Below are 13387 nucleotides of genomic sequence, written 5' to 3' on the forward strand. Positions count from 1 at the left end.
TCAACAGTCCTGAAGTGCTACACAAAGCAAACAGCAGTTTCTTCAGGACTACAGTATTCCTAAACAGGTCAGCCATCCTCCCTTACCTGAACTTTGCTGAGCACCAGATTTGACCTGGGCTGTATGTGTGAATACCTCTTCTTAAGATAAGACAGTAAACGGGTAACCCCTTAGACAAGGCAGAGTTCACCTCCCCGTGAGTCACCAGCAGGGTGATGGATTTCTGTCATGGAACAGATCTGCTCTTCCTGCCAAACTGGCCCACACTGCCGCAGGGATAAAACACAAGGATAAAGTCTGGTATTTGCTTCAGCATAAAACTGGAAGTCCTCTAGAACAAGAAACACAGTAAGCATGACCTGCTTTCTTGCCTATTGACATCTCTTTCTTGCTACCCTGACCACACCAAATCTACCTCAGCCTCCAGCACCACCATGTCCTCTCAAATTATAAGTCACGCCACCCACAGCACAAAACTCCATTAGAGCATGAAATGCAGTACAGTAAAAGGCTTTTTGTCCTGTGTTAGAGCACATGCTCTTAGCATGAAATGAAATTTATGCAATCATATCCTGTATGCATGCATACATGTCCTTTCCTTCCTTCCCTATAGAACTTTTGAACCCCCCTGGCTAATTTCAGTCAAACTTGCCAGATTAGGAACTTAATGTGTTTGAGACCTCGACAAATTCTGCAAAAATAGACACTTAGTAGAACAAAGAAGCTCATCTTTCATTAAAGAACAGAAAATCTACATAGAGAAAGACATCAGAAACCTGGTTTCATTATACCTGCTTATCACACAATTCTGGCAGATATTATAAAAGCCTCTGGCCATTAAAGAAGTGCTAAAATTTTGAAAAGCCTTGCACAAATACGTAAATGTCCAAATTTCACAAAACAGCGGCCTGAAGTTAAACATTTTAAATACCCCCTTCAGTCACTTAATGGTGTTAGCTGACTTCAACCACACAACTTCAAGAAGTCACTGACATCAGCTAGTATTTATCATAGGAAATATTCACTGAGAAATCTGAAGAATGAGATGAATATTGTATTTCACCATTCTTTCTGAAAAGCTCTGAGCAACATTCTCACTGCAGATCAAAATGTAGATTAAAAATCCTTAAACTAAGGTTTAAGGCTTAAACCATCAAAGAGCCTATGTCCCACAGTGAAAGCAGATTATGGCATGCCATTAGCACAAAAGAAAGAAGGAATGAAAACAGCTATTCTGTTCAAATGGCTCCAATGAAAATGAAGTAACAGTGTTTAACATGTTTTGCAAGAAAAGGCAAGTCAATCTTGAGAAACTGTACAACTGCTATTTACACTGACCAGTAATTTTAACCACCTGGATCCTCAAAATCCAGCTTACATGCATGGTCTGTGCTCCACTGCACAAACTGGACAACACAGGCACAAGAAACACTCTGCTATGTCAGACCAATGTGCATCTCGCCCACTAGTCTGTCCCCAGCAGTGACAGAAGAAGATATTATTTAGGGACAGCACATTGTGGACTTTCTGGTTTGTTCTCCTTGCAGCATCTGCAATTGCTTCATACGGGATTTGGAAGATAACATCACTGCCTACTCTTTTTATCATCCTCTTACGGACCCACCAGTGTCTACACTTGGGAGCCAGGGCAAATAAAAGGACAGGAAACCCATCAAAGGGGACTGAAGTGGTACTGCGACAACAGAGCTGCTGAATCACAGTGCGCTTCACAACAGACACAATCCTGAGGCCCTCAGTTTTATGAGAGCGGGGAATTAAAACTGCCATGGGTGGCTATAAAATTAGGGGGGAGGGGAAATAAGCTTATACAGCCTTCCAGTCTCATCTGAGGCAATTAAGTCAATTCTCAGCTAAGGCAAGAAAGTCACCCTGTCCCATTAAATATTGCAAAACATTTGGGCAAGCTGTAGTTTGCCCTTAACAGTCTCCCAGCTAACCAAATGAGAAGGCAGTAACGTGTCTACACTAGGGGCATGATCAAGACTAGCTACCACATGCTAGTAAGCCTTGTACGCACTCACCAATACAGACAAATCCTAACTTGTTCTCACACTTCAAGTGGATTTATTATTACGGCTCCACTTAATCTTGTGCAAATGTTATGTTCAAACAAACCCTACAGGGTATCTCCCATTTATACCACTAACCCTCCCGTCTTGGTCTCAATCCCACACATTTGACTTCAGACTACCCTAAAGCACTGTGAAGATGCAGGTGATAATGTTTCCAGGGTGCTCACACATGACACTGGTGGAGGATGGAGGCAGGCAAGTTCAAGAACCTCAAAGAAACAGAAATTATCTATTTTAACTGTCAAAAGATGAATGAGGTTGTGCCTTCATTCAGCAACAACAGCTCTTCAGCCACAACCACCTCCCTCTCTCTTCACTTCAGTGAGGAAAACCCAAAAGTTCCTTCCCCGCGCTGTCCCTTGTGTTATTCTAGGGTACTTGTATACTCCTTTACCTAAACAGATCAGTGACCCACCACAGACCATTGTGTAGCCAAAAAAAAAAAATCTCAGCCCAACACACCTGCAAAAAATTAGCTGCCCAGAAGAGAGCCCAGCTATAACCAATGTATGTATACAGTAGAAAAAAAGAAGATAATGGCAAAACCACAAATTCCCCCCCCGACCCTCCATCCCACATGGGGTATAATTTGTATTTTATACACACATTTTGTATTGATTATTAAATGACCATTACATAGGCATATTATTTCCTCTTCCAAGGTTCCAGGTGACATGCCCCTCACACCATTCTCATTTTGCTGCTGGCCACAGGGCTCTGAAAAGCAGCCATGAAAGAAAGCAGCAGCCAGCTACCACTGCGCAAGTGCCAGTCTGCAGATCCAGTCTAACAAAGAACTCTTCTGAGCTCTGCAGCAGCTGATCCTTATTTCAATGTTTCCTGAACCTGTACTCACAAGGACTAGAAACTTTTCTCAAAGTGAGCTGAAGACTAAGTGGAAATCCAAGACTGCTAGCCACCCATCTCACAAAGTTTCCTACTGGCTAGCGGCCCAAAAGAAAGCAATATTCCCCTATGGAATGGAAAACCGCACTCTAAATCAAGAGATGTTAAGAAGAGGTTCAATAATTAAGTCTGAACTTCATTTCATTTCTGTCAGCTCTTAAAACCAGTTCCTTCATTACTGCATTCTGGCCCTCCTAACAGGAGGAAGGATCAGCTTTGTGGCTCCTCAGACTTCCCACCCTTCCCTTCCCAGCCAGGGCAAGTGGGGGCTATTCATGTTTTTGCCTTGCTCCTCCTGGCTCCCCACGGGTGCTAGAATGTAAAGAATAGCTCTAGCACAATGTACTTCAGCTCTGCTGCTACTGCCAAGGCTGGAAGCAGAGGCAGTGCAGAACAATTACATGCAAAGTTTGGGTATTATCCAGGGGAAGCTTAAAATTTGTTCATTCTGTTGCAGCACTTCCTTTTGAGATATCAAGGCTTTTGCCTTCAAGACCAAAGAACAACCAACTTTGAAAGCTGAAGAGACACCCCACTCAAACAAAATGAACTTTAAAAGGAGGTGATATTTGAAGATGACAGGTACAGAACACAGCAAGAAGCAGTACCACTAAGTATTTTGCAACATCCTGCACCTCCATTTGCTCAATGCACTTTTCAAAAGGCAGCAATACTACACACAAGCCACATGTTCACTATTTTTGTTTCATAGCACACCTGAGCTAATACTGCCCATCACTTTTCAGCTTTTTGACCTTTCTGCATAAACAGCAGCTACAGATATCAGCAATTACTGCACTGAGTCACAAAGTGAGAATAATTTTCACACACCACAGAAAGCTGACTGGTAAAGGAAACAACAGCTTGCACCTCACGTTTTCCTTCTAACCTCAGTACACATCAAGAAAAGCTGAGGGTTTTTTTCTTCTTCTGTAGCAGGATGAAAGAAAGATTTAATGCTTCAAGTAGTTCACACATCAAATAGTAAGAGAAGTTTTAATTTCCCTTGAAGACTATGAATGGTACAGAAACAGCCACACATAACATAGCAAAAATGGAAGTAGGAGAAACCGGATTAATGGGGAAGTTTGGGGGGAGGGGAGGGTATTCTGCTACAAAGCTCTTGTTCTTTTGAGTAAACAGGTGGTAAAAATTAGAGACTCTGAAAAAGAAAAAAACCTGTACATTCAGTTACCCCATAAATTAACTTCCCAATATTATTTACCAGCTTCCCTATAAGGCCAGAGAAATCAATGAACAAATTACTAAAAAAATGACGAGTTGTCATAAGCTTGATAACTTTAACTCAACTTAAACAGTGCACATTTCAACTGATTTAGCTAAAACAGTGCAACTATCTGTAAGGAAAGATGTCTGTAAAATGAGGTATTTCCAGTAATCTTGAGCCTGTTCCTAAAATGCACTTAACTAGGGAGACACAGCAGAGTATCTCTCATCATACACACAAGTAAAAATAACCTTTCATGCCTCTTAGTAAAATAACCTTAATGTTAAGGTAGAAAGACAAATAAACCAAGATGCTGTGCCACAGCTCAAGCTATACCGTGGAGGAAAAAAAAAGCAAGAGCCTTTCCCCACAAGCTCTTTGAGTCGATGTAGACCACCTCACGTAGATGTTCCATCTTCAAATGGCCAAACTTACTGCATCCTCTTCCAAGCCAAAATACTTGAACCAATCTCCAGCAGCATATGAAGTAGCACATAAGAAGCGAAAAAAAAAAAAAACCCACCCAAATCATTCGAAGCAGTGTATGAGAACTTTACCACGCCTGTCTTGGGAGAACAGATCAAACCTTTACTGAAAGGCACTAACTGGTGTGCCCAGAAACTAACAATGAAAACAAGCCAGGATAAAAGTATTAATGACTCAAAGAAGCTATCATAAGAAAAACTCTACACAGTCCCTGCCTTCTATCCAAAAAACAATCACACAAGGAAGAAAGCAATCATCTGAAATGCTCTAAAACTGTCTCTGCATGTAAGCTTTCAAAGGTCTGAGGAGACAGTGGAAGAGAAGCATCTCAAGCACTTGCCTCTGCACATGTGACCCACCACCCCATCAGCTACTATATTTTCCTCCTCAGTGAGGGAACTCCCCTGAGTAATTGCTAAAGCTATTATTCAGCAGCACACACAGTACATATCCCATAACTACATAGTACGTATTATAGTACATATTATCTCACCAATCACCTTTTATAGCCAGAACACCATAACTCGCCTGTTTCCCCACTTGTTCACAACTCAGGACTCAGGCGCTTGTGATCTTCCTGCCCGCTTTCAGGTTTGGCTGTCCTGCCTACATACTCTGAAGCTGCTCCCAAAGGCACCTCAGCAACAGGGAATTGATCCCACAGAGAAACTTTCCTGCTAGTTTTGAACAGGGGCGTATTTGAACACGGGGAGTCTCACAAGTCTCAACAGATTATTCACACATCATACATCCACAAGCAAGAGAGGTCTCCTACAGCCAAAATGACCCTTAGGGAGATCATACTATAGCCTTAAGTTTAAGAAATAACTTTAATTGACTCACAGAGAAAGATGCAAAGAAAGATCCATAGATTTATTTCACATAGGCAAGAAGAATAAAAACAAGGATACAGTAGTGCTATCTTACATGTGGAAGGAAAGTTATTTTAGTTTCAGTTCTATGAGCTAATCAGACAAGAATATATCCTATTCGGAAATGGATGGGTAGGAAGCCTTGCTCCATACGCATTTCCTTTTTCTTTAAACTGACTCTGAATGCAGCTTTTTAAGTCTAGTACCATGACATTCACCACAAAGTATATATATTTTTTAAGTGAACAATGTTTTTAGACAGTTCAGCTACAATAGAATTGCCAGGTTAAAACAAGTAATTTCATCCCATCACAAAGTCTTTCTAAATTGTTCTGCAACCACACAGTATGGAAGAACAGATTGGCATAAAGTGGGTAAAGACAGGGACAAAACCTGAAGAAACCTGGACAGAAAGTTTCGGTTGGGTAGCAGGAGCACAACAGCTGAGCTGTTCATCTTGCTGGAAATTTTAATTCGCAAGGGGACAGCCAGGCTGACCTCACAGTTTGTGATACCTAAAATAGAAGCACCACCCCCAATGCCAGAAAATAATCCAAAGACTTCTTTTTAAAAAAAAAAAAAAAAAAAAAAAAAGAAAGCAGAGAACATAAAACTTCCAGGGTTTGTTTCTTCCCTAAACTACAAGTAATGGATTTGCATAGCTTCAGGCTGACTCCATCCACAGAGCCATTGTTCCTTTCCCTAGGCCTTGGGCATTTCCAAGGGACAGTCAGGCCCTCCCTTTCGGTGCCCCCACTAAAAGCAATCCTTTATCCGAACCTGCCTCATCGGCAGCCATGGCAACACGCTGGGATTACCAGACCCAAGCATCTCAGCAGAAGCCACGAGTGTGCCCCCAAATTCCATTTACGGACCGCTGCCGGCCGCCGCCGCTAGCTCTGCCCGGAGGCTCCCCCTGCGCGGGGCTGGGCGGCCCGCATGTGCCCGCTTTCCCCCTGCCCTGCCCAGCTCCGGAGCCCCCGCCCGGCGCCCCACCACCGCCCCGCGCCCCGTAACCACCCGCCGGGCCCCACCGCGACTCACCGCTAGCGGGGGCCGCCGCGGGGCGGCTCTCGGGGCAGCAGCATGCGGCCCGGCGGCTGGCCGCAGGGCTGGGACCGGCTCCGCCTGCCGCCCACCAGCGGGGCTGCTCCAGGAGGCCGGAGGGAGGCGAACGGCTCCCCCCCAGCCAAGCTCCTTCCCGGAGGAGCCGCCGGGGGAACGGGGACGGCCCCTTCCCTCATACCCCCCAAGCCCGAGCCGCCTACCTGCCTAGGTGATGGCCGGCAGCCCCCCGGACCCCCCCTCGGCGCGGCCGCTTCCTCCCGCGCTGCCCAGCGGCGGCTAGAGCGAGGCCCTGGTGCCCGCGGCTGCCCCCGCCGCCCGCTGGGGAGCGCGCCCCCCCCGGGGGCCCTTCTCCGGCCGCGGGCGAGAGCCGGCCCCGCATGCGGCCCCTCAGCCCAGCCGGTCCCAGCACCGGGCGCCGGTATGGGGAATCAAGCGCATTCGAGTTCCTGCGGCGAGCTGGGCAGCGGCAGAGCTCCTGCTTCAGTCAGGGTCATCCCCAGCGGTAACCGGGTCCCTGCGACGCCGCGATGTTAATTTTTACCAGGAAGTTCCCAGGAACCTCTGGGAAAGGTCTGGGACATCTCATCTCATCTCGCCAGCCCTCAAGCCGATTAAAATTGCATTCCCTTCAAAGGAAACTTGTAGAGGCAGGCTTCATCTCTTTGGAAATTCAATTAATTCCTTGAATGCTTTCACCCAGGAACACGCTGATGTATTCGAATAGCCAGCTCTACCTTTGAATATGTAGTCATTTACATTAAATAACATTGTTGGCAGCTCCTGCCATCAGTACTTACCTGAAGGAGGTTTTAAAATTGGAAACACACGTAGGCTTTACACGAGGTTAGCTGGAAGCTTTCCAGGCTTGAAATAACGCAAGAGCGCGGTGGGAAGGAAGATGGCTCACGGCAAAAACGCCGGCAAACCCGAGAATAAGGGCTTTCGGCGTGCCCGGTCCTACGGGTTCGGGCACCATCCACGAGATCCTCCCAGCCAGTGTTCTTTACAAAGCTCGCTACACTTTATAAAGTAGAGGAGAGGTGTTCACTTACCAGTTTTCAGCACACCAGATGTTTTAAGTCATCCGAGCACAGGGGACAGGACTTGCCGCTTATCAGAGCCGCTCAGGCTGCTATCAGTCTTACTCCCGCCCGGCGGTGATTACCGTCAGGATGAAGAAAAGAGCTGGTTTCAGCTGAGCCCCGTCTGCAAAAGAAAACGCAAAAGGAAGCACGTTGTGTGTTTAGACAGACATGATACTCAACTCGAGTCTGCTGAAATTCCTCCTCGAATTATAAAGAGACTCACATGAAGAAAACTAAAGCGTTGCTCCGTCTCCCGTCAATAATGACCGTATCTTCTCTGACTGACTTCAGCTGCAGCCAGTTTCTCTTGCCTCCTCCCCTGGGCCGGAGCCCTCCCCCTCCGCGCCCGCCCCGCTAGCCCGGGGGAGGCGGGAGACCCACAAAGCGAGGGGCAGAGCCTCCCTCAACCCCCTCGGAACCTTTCCCACCCCGCCAGCGCTTCCCCAGCCTCCAAGCATTAACAAACTGATTGTCACCTAGGGGAGAAAAGGGGAGGGGGAAACCAAGCAAGCTGAACGCCACAGCGGTGATTTGAGGTGCAGGACTCTCCTCCCCCGAGGACCTCGTCCCCTTCCAGCCAAACCCCAGCGAATGCCATTAGGGGATCAGCTACGCCCCTAAAGAGCCCGAAAAGCGGAACCCCACCCTCTATGACCAGCACAGGAGGGAGTCAAGGGGCTCCTGGAAAGCTCTTCACGCTACGACAGCCAGCCACGAGGGCCTGGGTGTTACCGTTTGAAAATGAAGGTTAATAAGTAATTCCGTCAGTGACAAAGGGGGGGGGGGGATATCATTTTATCCGGAATCCTGTGCTGCGTCAATGTGGTATTTTGCTAGAAGAAGTCTGAGGGGTTATTAATAATCTAATTGTTCTCTCCTGTTTCAAACGTAATCCTGACCACTTTTAACCAGACAATTTTCCGTATTTTTGTGGTATGGCTTTAGCATTGTATCAGAACAAGATGCTTCCTTTATTGGAAGAGCAGCTCTTGGGGTTTTGGTGACTGTCACTGGGCATGACCAGAAGTGGAGTCTCTTCTCAGCAGCAGTTTTATACAGCCTACATGCAACAAAAATAACAGATTAAAAGCAGGGAAATTTTAGCTATTCTTAAGGGACTGTCCCACTCTGTAGCCTGCTGACATGGCTTTCAGTGTGTTCTGGGCTGGGAACCAAAGTTCGGTTCTCTGTAATTTGTCCTCCTTTGAGCTGAAAATACCTTCATACATTTGCCCCCTTCTCCCAAGGGATTCCTCAGGTCTTCACCCTTCACGTCCTGGTCTTTACAAAACCTAGCTGCTTCAAAGTATATAGCTAAACTTCCTGCCTTCTAAAATTAGTTTAACTCTGCTACATGCTTTTCCTATTAGCCCTCATCTCTTCTGTCCTTACCCTTCAACTCACCCAAGCATTACAGGCACAAAATCAACTAAAAAAAAAAAAAATCATTAAGGTTGCACAATGAAGGAGTCAGAAGTTAGGAAATACCAGAAGATGGGTTATGTGACCTCACATCCACCCCCTTGCTTATTATACTCAGTCTTAAATTATGTAGTCCAGTATTATTTTGTGCTGGCCTTGCTTTATTTTGCCTTTGTTTAGGATACAGGATGAACTTACTCTCAGGATGTGCCAGATTTTTGCAGAACAAGATACTGAAACTATTCACCACAGAGAAGTGTAGGAAACCTTGAGGAAATGGGTGCTATTCCTGCCTCTGTCCCAGACAGGATGCATGTGCTGCAGCTGCATCTTTAGTGCATGAGTTCATGGGCATGAGCTCATTTCACACTAGCTAACCTGGGTATTAATAACAGCCTAACATGAATCTTTGGGCAGACTGAAAAACATAGGGGAGAAGAATATGGAACGTGCTGTTAGCAGGGCTGAGCAGAGAGACCAACCCAAGTCACTGATGCATCTCTGAAGCTAGTTAGACATATTCAATGTTCCTATGGTGATACTATGTGATGACTTAAAAGTAATTTGATTTTACAGCTGGCTGTAAGTTATGTGCTTGTCAGTTTTCTGCAAGTCTTGCACAAGGTGTTTAGGTCTAGGAAGATCTAAGCATTCACATTTGCAGCCAAAGTCCATAGGTGATGTAGTGCTGTGAACAGAGGACTTGTTGCTCACAGTTTTATTCCCTTGCTTAAAAGCAGCATGTGTAAGAAATTCAAGGGATTGTACCTAAGACATGGGAATACATTTCTATTTGCAATAAATTGCAAAATCCCAAATTCTAACTACATTGGTCAAGCAATATAATAGTCTAATTTGTAATAATGTAATTTCACTTCGGTGTCTTCCGGCAACTGTAACAGTCCAGGACTATCAACAGAATGAAAGCTGGTGTTTGTTGTCATCTAAATATGTTGAACTAAATCCAAGGATTCAATGGCAATTTGAACAATTAATATAGTGCAAAAAATAGTTTAGTTCCTTGGTATTTTCAAAATTATCTGCACAAGCAAGAAGTTAGTAACTCATCTGCAACACCGATGAATTTACTTGGCAGAAAGTATAAGGAATCACTTCTCTGGGATATAGTCTATTGCACACAAATGGTATCAGCAATGATTTGACAACAATGAGTAGCTTTCAAAATGCTTTGGAAGAGGATGACTAGCAGGAAGGCAAATGAATGCTCCTGCAAGCAAAAACAATGCATGTGACCAAAAAGTCAACAGATTTTTTTTTGCTATTTCAGTACAAAATCAACCCTCCCAAGACACAAACCTCTCCCAAACCAAATTTAAAAGCCACACAAATCTTTAAAAGCAAAATAACTAAAATAAATCTAAATAAAATGGAGTAATATTTTACCTCCTGGAGAAACCACGTACCTCCTGAGCTAAACTAAAAAACAAAGAAAAATGGTCCAGTCAGGCTGTACCTTGCATGAAAAACTGGGAAAAAAAAAGAGAAAAATTACAGGAAATGGAAGGAAAAACAGTTGAGCATGGGAAAAGCAAAACCGAAGAGAATATGGAATAAACAGAATGGAAAGTTGCTGCATCATAAAAGTGATTTCCTCTCCAGCAAACCAATAAGCAAGATGACTAATCAGGCTCTGTGTACACAATGCACTATTCAGTCTATCATAGACTACACCTCTGGTCCTAGAATTAAAATGCAACTGAACTGTCCCCCTTTATTAATTACTTTAGGAGATTAATGCATTTATAAAAATACAGACTGTCATAACGTCCCTTCTCCACTCATTTGCCTCTTTACTACCTACCGTCACAGTTTGATCCTAATCTTCATGTCACGCCATGAGAACAGTGCCAAGTTCCATACATGCCCAAATCTCTGCTACTGAGCTCCAAAACCTGTCTCAGCACAACTCTTTCACAGAGTTCCTCTCAGTCCCTGTGCCCTGTATACTAGGGGACTGCTCTCCACTGCACTGACCGCTCAAGCTGCAGTAAGCACCAGGCCTCATGTAGCTTGTTTAGTCGCCCATTTGTGATTGCATGATACCTCTTCCAGAGACTCTTTGCCAGGAGACAACTTGCTAAAGCATGTCTCAGGAGCTTTAAAATATCTGGTTAGTTGCTGTAGGGCATCTCATAGGAACCCACAGCATTGTTCATAGCATGCAACCCCCACCTAGTTCAAGGTCACTTTTTCAAGACCTGGTCGAAGAACCACAGTAGGCTGTGACTGCTCTCGTGGTCCCTAGGGACTTTTTTTTCTGGGAAGTACAGAGTGCTTTCTCCTGCCCCAGGCTGTGCAGTGCTGCTGTATTCTGCCTGGGAGAGAGGACACAAGCAAACAAAGCATAGGACACAAGAAATGTCACAGAGGTAACCTGGATATGCTGAGACAGCCTCCTTGCCAGCCAATCCAATGCAATCTGAAGTGGTAAACACATTAGGAAGTGCTATTTTCCAACCAGAGTGAAGCCCTAAGGGCAGGTAGCTATACATAAGAGCATCTGCAAACCCATAAAGAAATACATTATCCGATAGGCACTAAACATCCCTATGCTTCACTAGGCATGTGCAGAGGAAGAAATAGGTCCAAACACATCCACCTGAAGAGCATTGCAAGCAAAACAGCAGGAAGGAGAAGGGGAAACAGTTTGCAAAATTATGGAAAATGAGTCCTGAGCTAGTGGTTTTCCTCAGATCAAAAGCAACATTAAGCTGCAGATTCCTCCCCTCCACTTGTTACCTTGTTTCCAGCTGTCAAGTTTCCCACTTGTGCCCCCCCATCCTTAAAACGAACTACAGTATACTGTCATGACTCCACCTCTACACGCATCCAAAGGTAACCCAAAGTGAATCTTCACAGCATTGAAAGCAGCCCTTCCCACAGGGAAAGGGGACAAGAGTTGGTGCTTCCTCCCCTGTTAGGAAGCAAACCTCTCAAGACCCAGGTCATCCACCCATCTGACAGGGACATGGCAGTACCCTCGCTGTAGCTCACAGGCACACAGAGGATGCTGGCTGTGGCATCCAGCATGAGGGAAGAATGGGAGGAGAGAGGTGAAGTGGTGCACAGGAGGGAGTAACAAGCTGGGGGAAGCAGAAGGAGGGGGCAGTCTGCTTCTAGGTCGCAGCCCAGGTGCTAAATGCAGACGGGCTCTGAGCTCAGAGAACAGGAAGTCCTTGGACCTGGGGCTCCGGGTCCCTAGCCACTTAGCCTTGTGTACTCAGATGACTGACATAAGCCTCTTTCGGAAGATGAAATACCTGTTCCTTTTATGATTCCCAAAGTACAATGCCAAGACTCATTGCTCCTTGTCTCTTTTCCAAGGACAGGCCAGCATGTGAAATACCTTTGCAATTTTAAGCACAGCTTAATGCCCAGTTTCTTTCTGTGCATTTTTTTAAAAGATCTCTCTGTTGTTCCCACAGACTCCCCATTGCACAGCCTGTCATTCCAGCCTCCAGATTCCCTACTTTCTGTGTCCTGCTGGCTTCACCTGTACAGCTGAGTCATTATTACAAGCATTAAGGCAGCTACTGCAGGTCTGAGATATACAACCTTTCAGTTTCAGACTCTTCTTTGGCCAGTGTTAACTGGCTTAGATTCCTTTACTGGTCTGCAACAGCAGTTTTTCCACCAGGTCCTCTTCAGATTGTGTCTGTGCTTGAAATACGATGCAGCAAGAGAAGACACAGAACAGGGTTATAAAAGTGATCAAATAGCTGTGATTAGACTCCTAGGAGGGTGAGAAGGCCAGGTGAGCCATTATAAGACAGGAATAGTATAGCAGAAGCTGCTTAGAAACCTTGTCATGCATGAACAGCAGGCTAATTTCAATAGGAGACAGGCTGAGAAAGAGAAGAATGCTTTGCATGTTTCTTAGATTCAAGAGTTCAAGCTACACTCAGTCTCGGATGTAGGTGCAACAGCTGGGAATAATTTAAATGCATTTCTTCCCAAGACTGACTTACACACTTACAACTTCTGCTAGATAATGACCATCGCTACAGGCCAAACAGTCACTTGCAACAGGTTGGAAGAATCCAGTTGGTACCCCCATGAAATAGAGCTAGTGGTGTGGGAGAGGGAATCCTTCCTTCACAGCACTCCAGGTTAACAAAGCAGCCTTACAGCGGAAAAGGCTGTCTTGGTCTCCATAACTCAGGAAAACAATAGCTCATGGAGTGGACTTTTCTATTTTACTGCTCT

The 13387-nt window shown here is 45.2% G+C and overlaps 1 protein-coding gene across 6 annotated transcripts in view; it reads right to left on the minus strand.

Moving 5' to 3' along the window:
* The window catches only part of ST3GAL6 (ST3 beta-galactoside alpha-2,3-sialyltransferase 6), a 49790-nt gene extending 41722 nt beyond the window's left edge, over positions 1 to 8068 (minus strand). For 3 of the 6 annotated variants that reach the window (XM_065676612.1, XM_065676613.1, XM_065676609.1), the window contains exons 1-2: positions 7962 to 8068; positions 7706 to 7859 (exon numbers count right to left, since the gene is read on the minus strand). The gene's annotated coding sequence lies outside the window, so the exon portion shown is untranslated. Of the gene's footprint in view, positions 1 to 6629; positions 6736 to 6853; positions 7411 to 7450; positions 7662 to 7705; positions 7860 to 7961 lie in introns of those variants that run through there. The other 3 variants (XM_065676611.1, XM_065676610.1, XM_065676614.1) reach the window with 3 other exon arrangements.
* Between the last annotated feature and the right edge of the window lie 5319 nt (positions 8069 to 13387).

This window comes from Lathamus discolor, chromosome 4 (assembly GCF_037157495.1).
Source record: "Lathamus discolor isolate bLatDis1 chromosome 4, bLatDis1.hap1, whole genome shotgun sequence".
Lineage (NCBI taxonomy): Eukaryota > Metazoa > Chordata > Aves > Psittaciformes > Psittacidae > Lathamus > Lathamus discolor.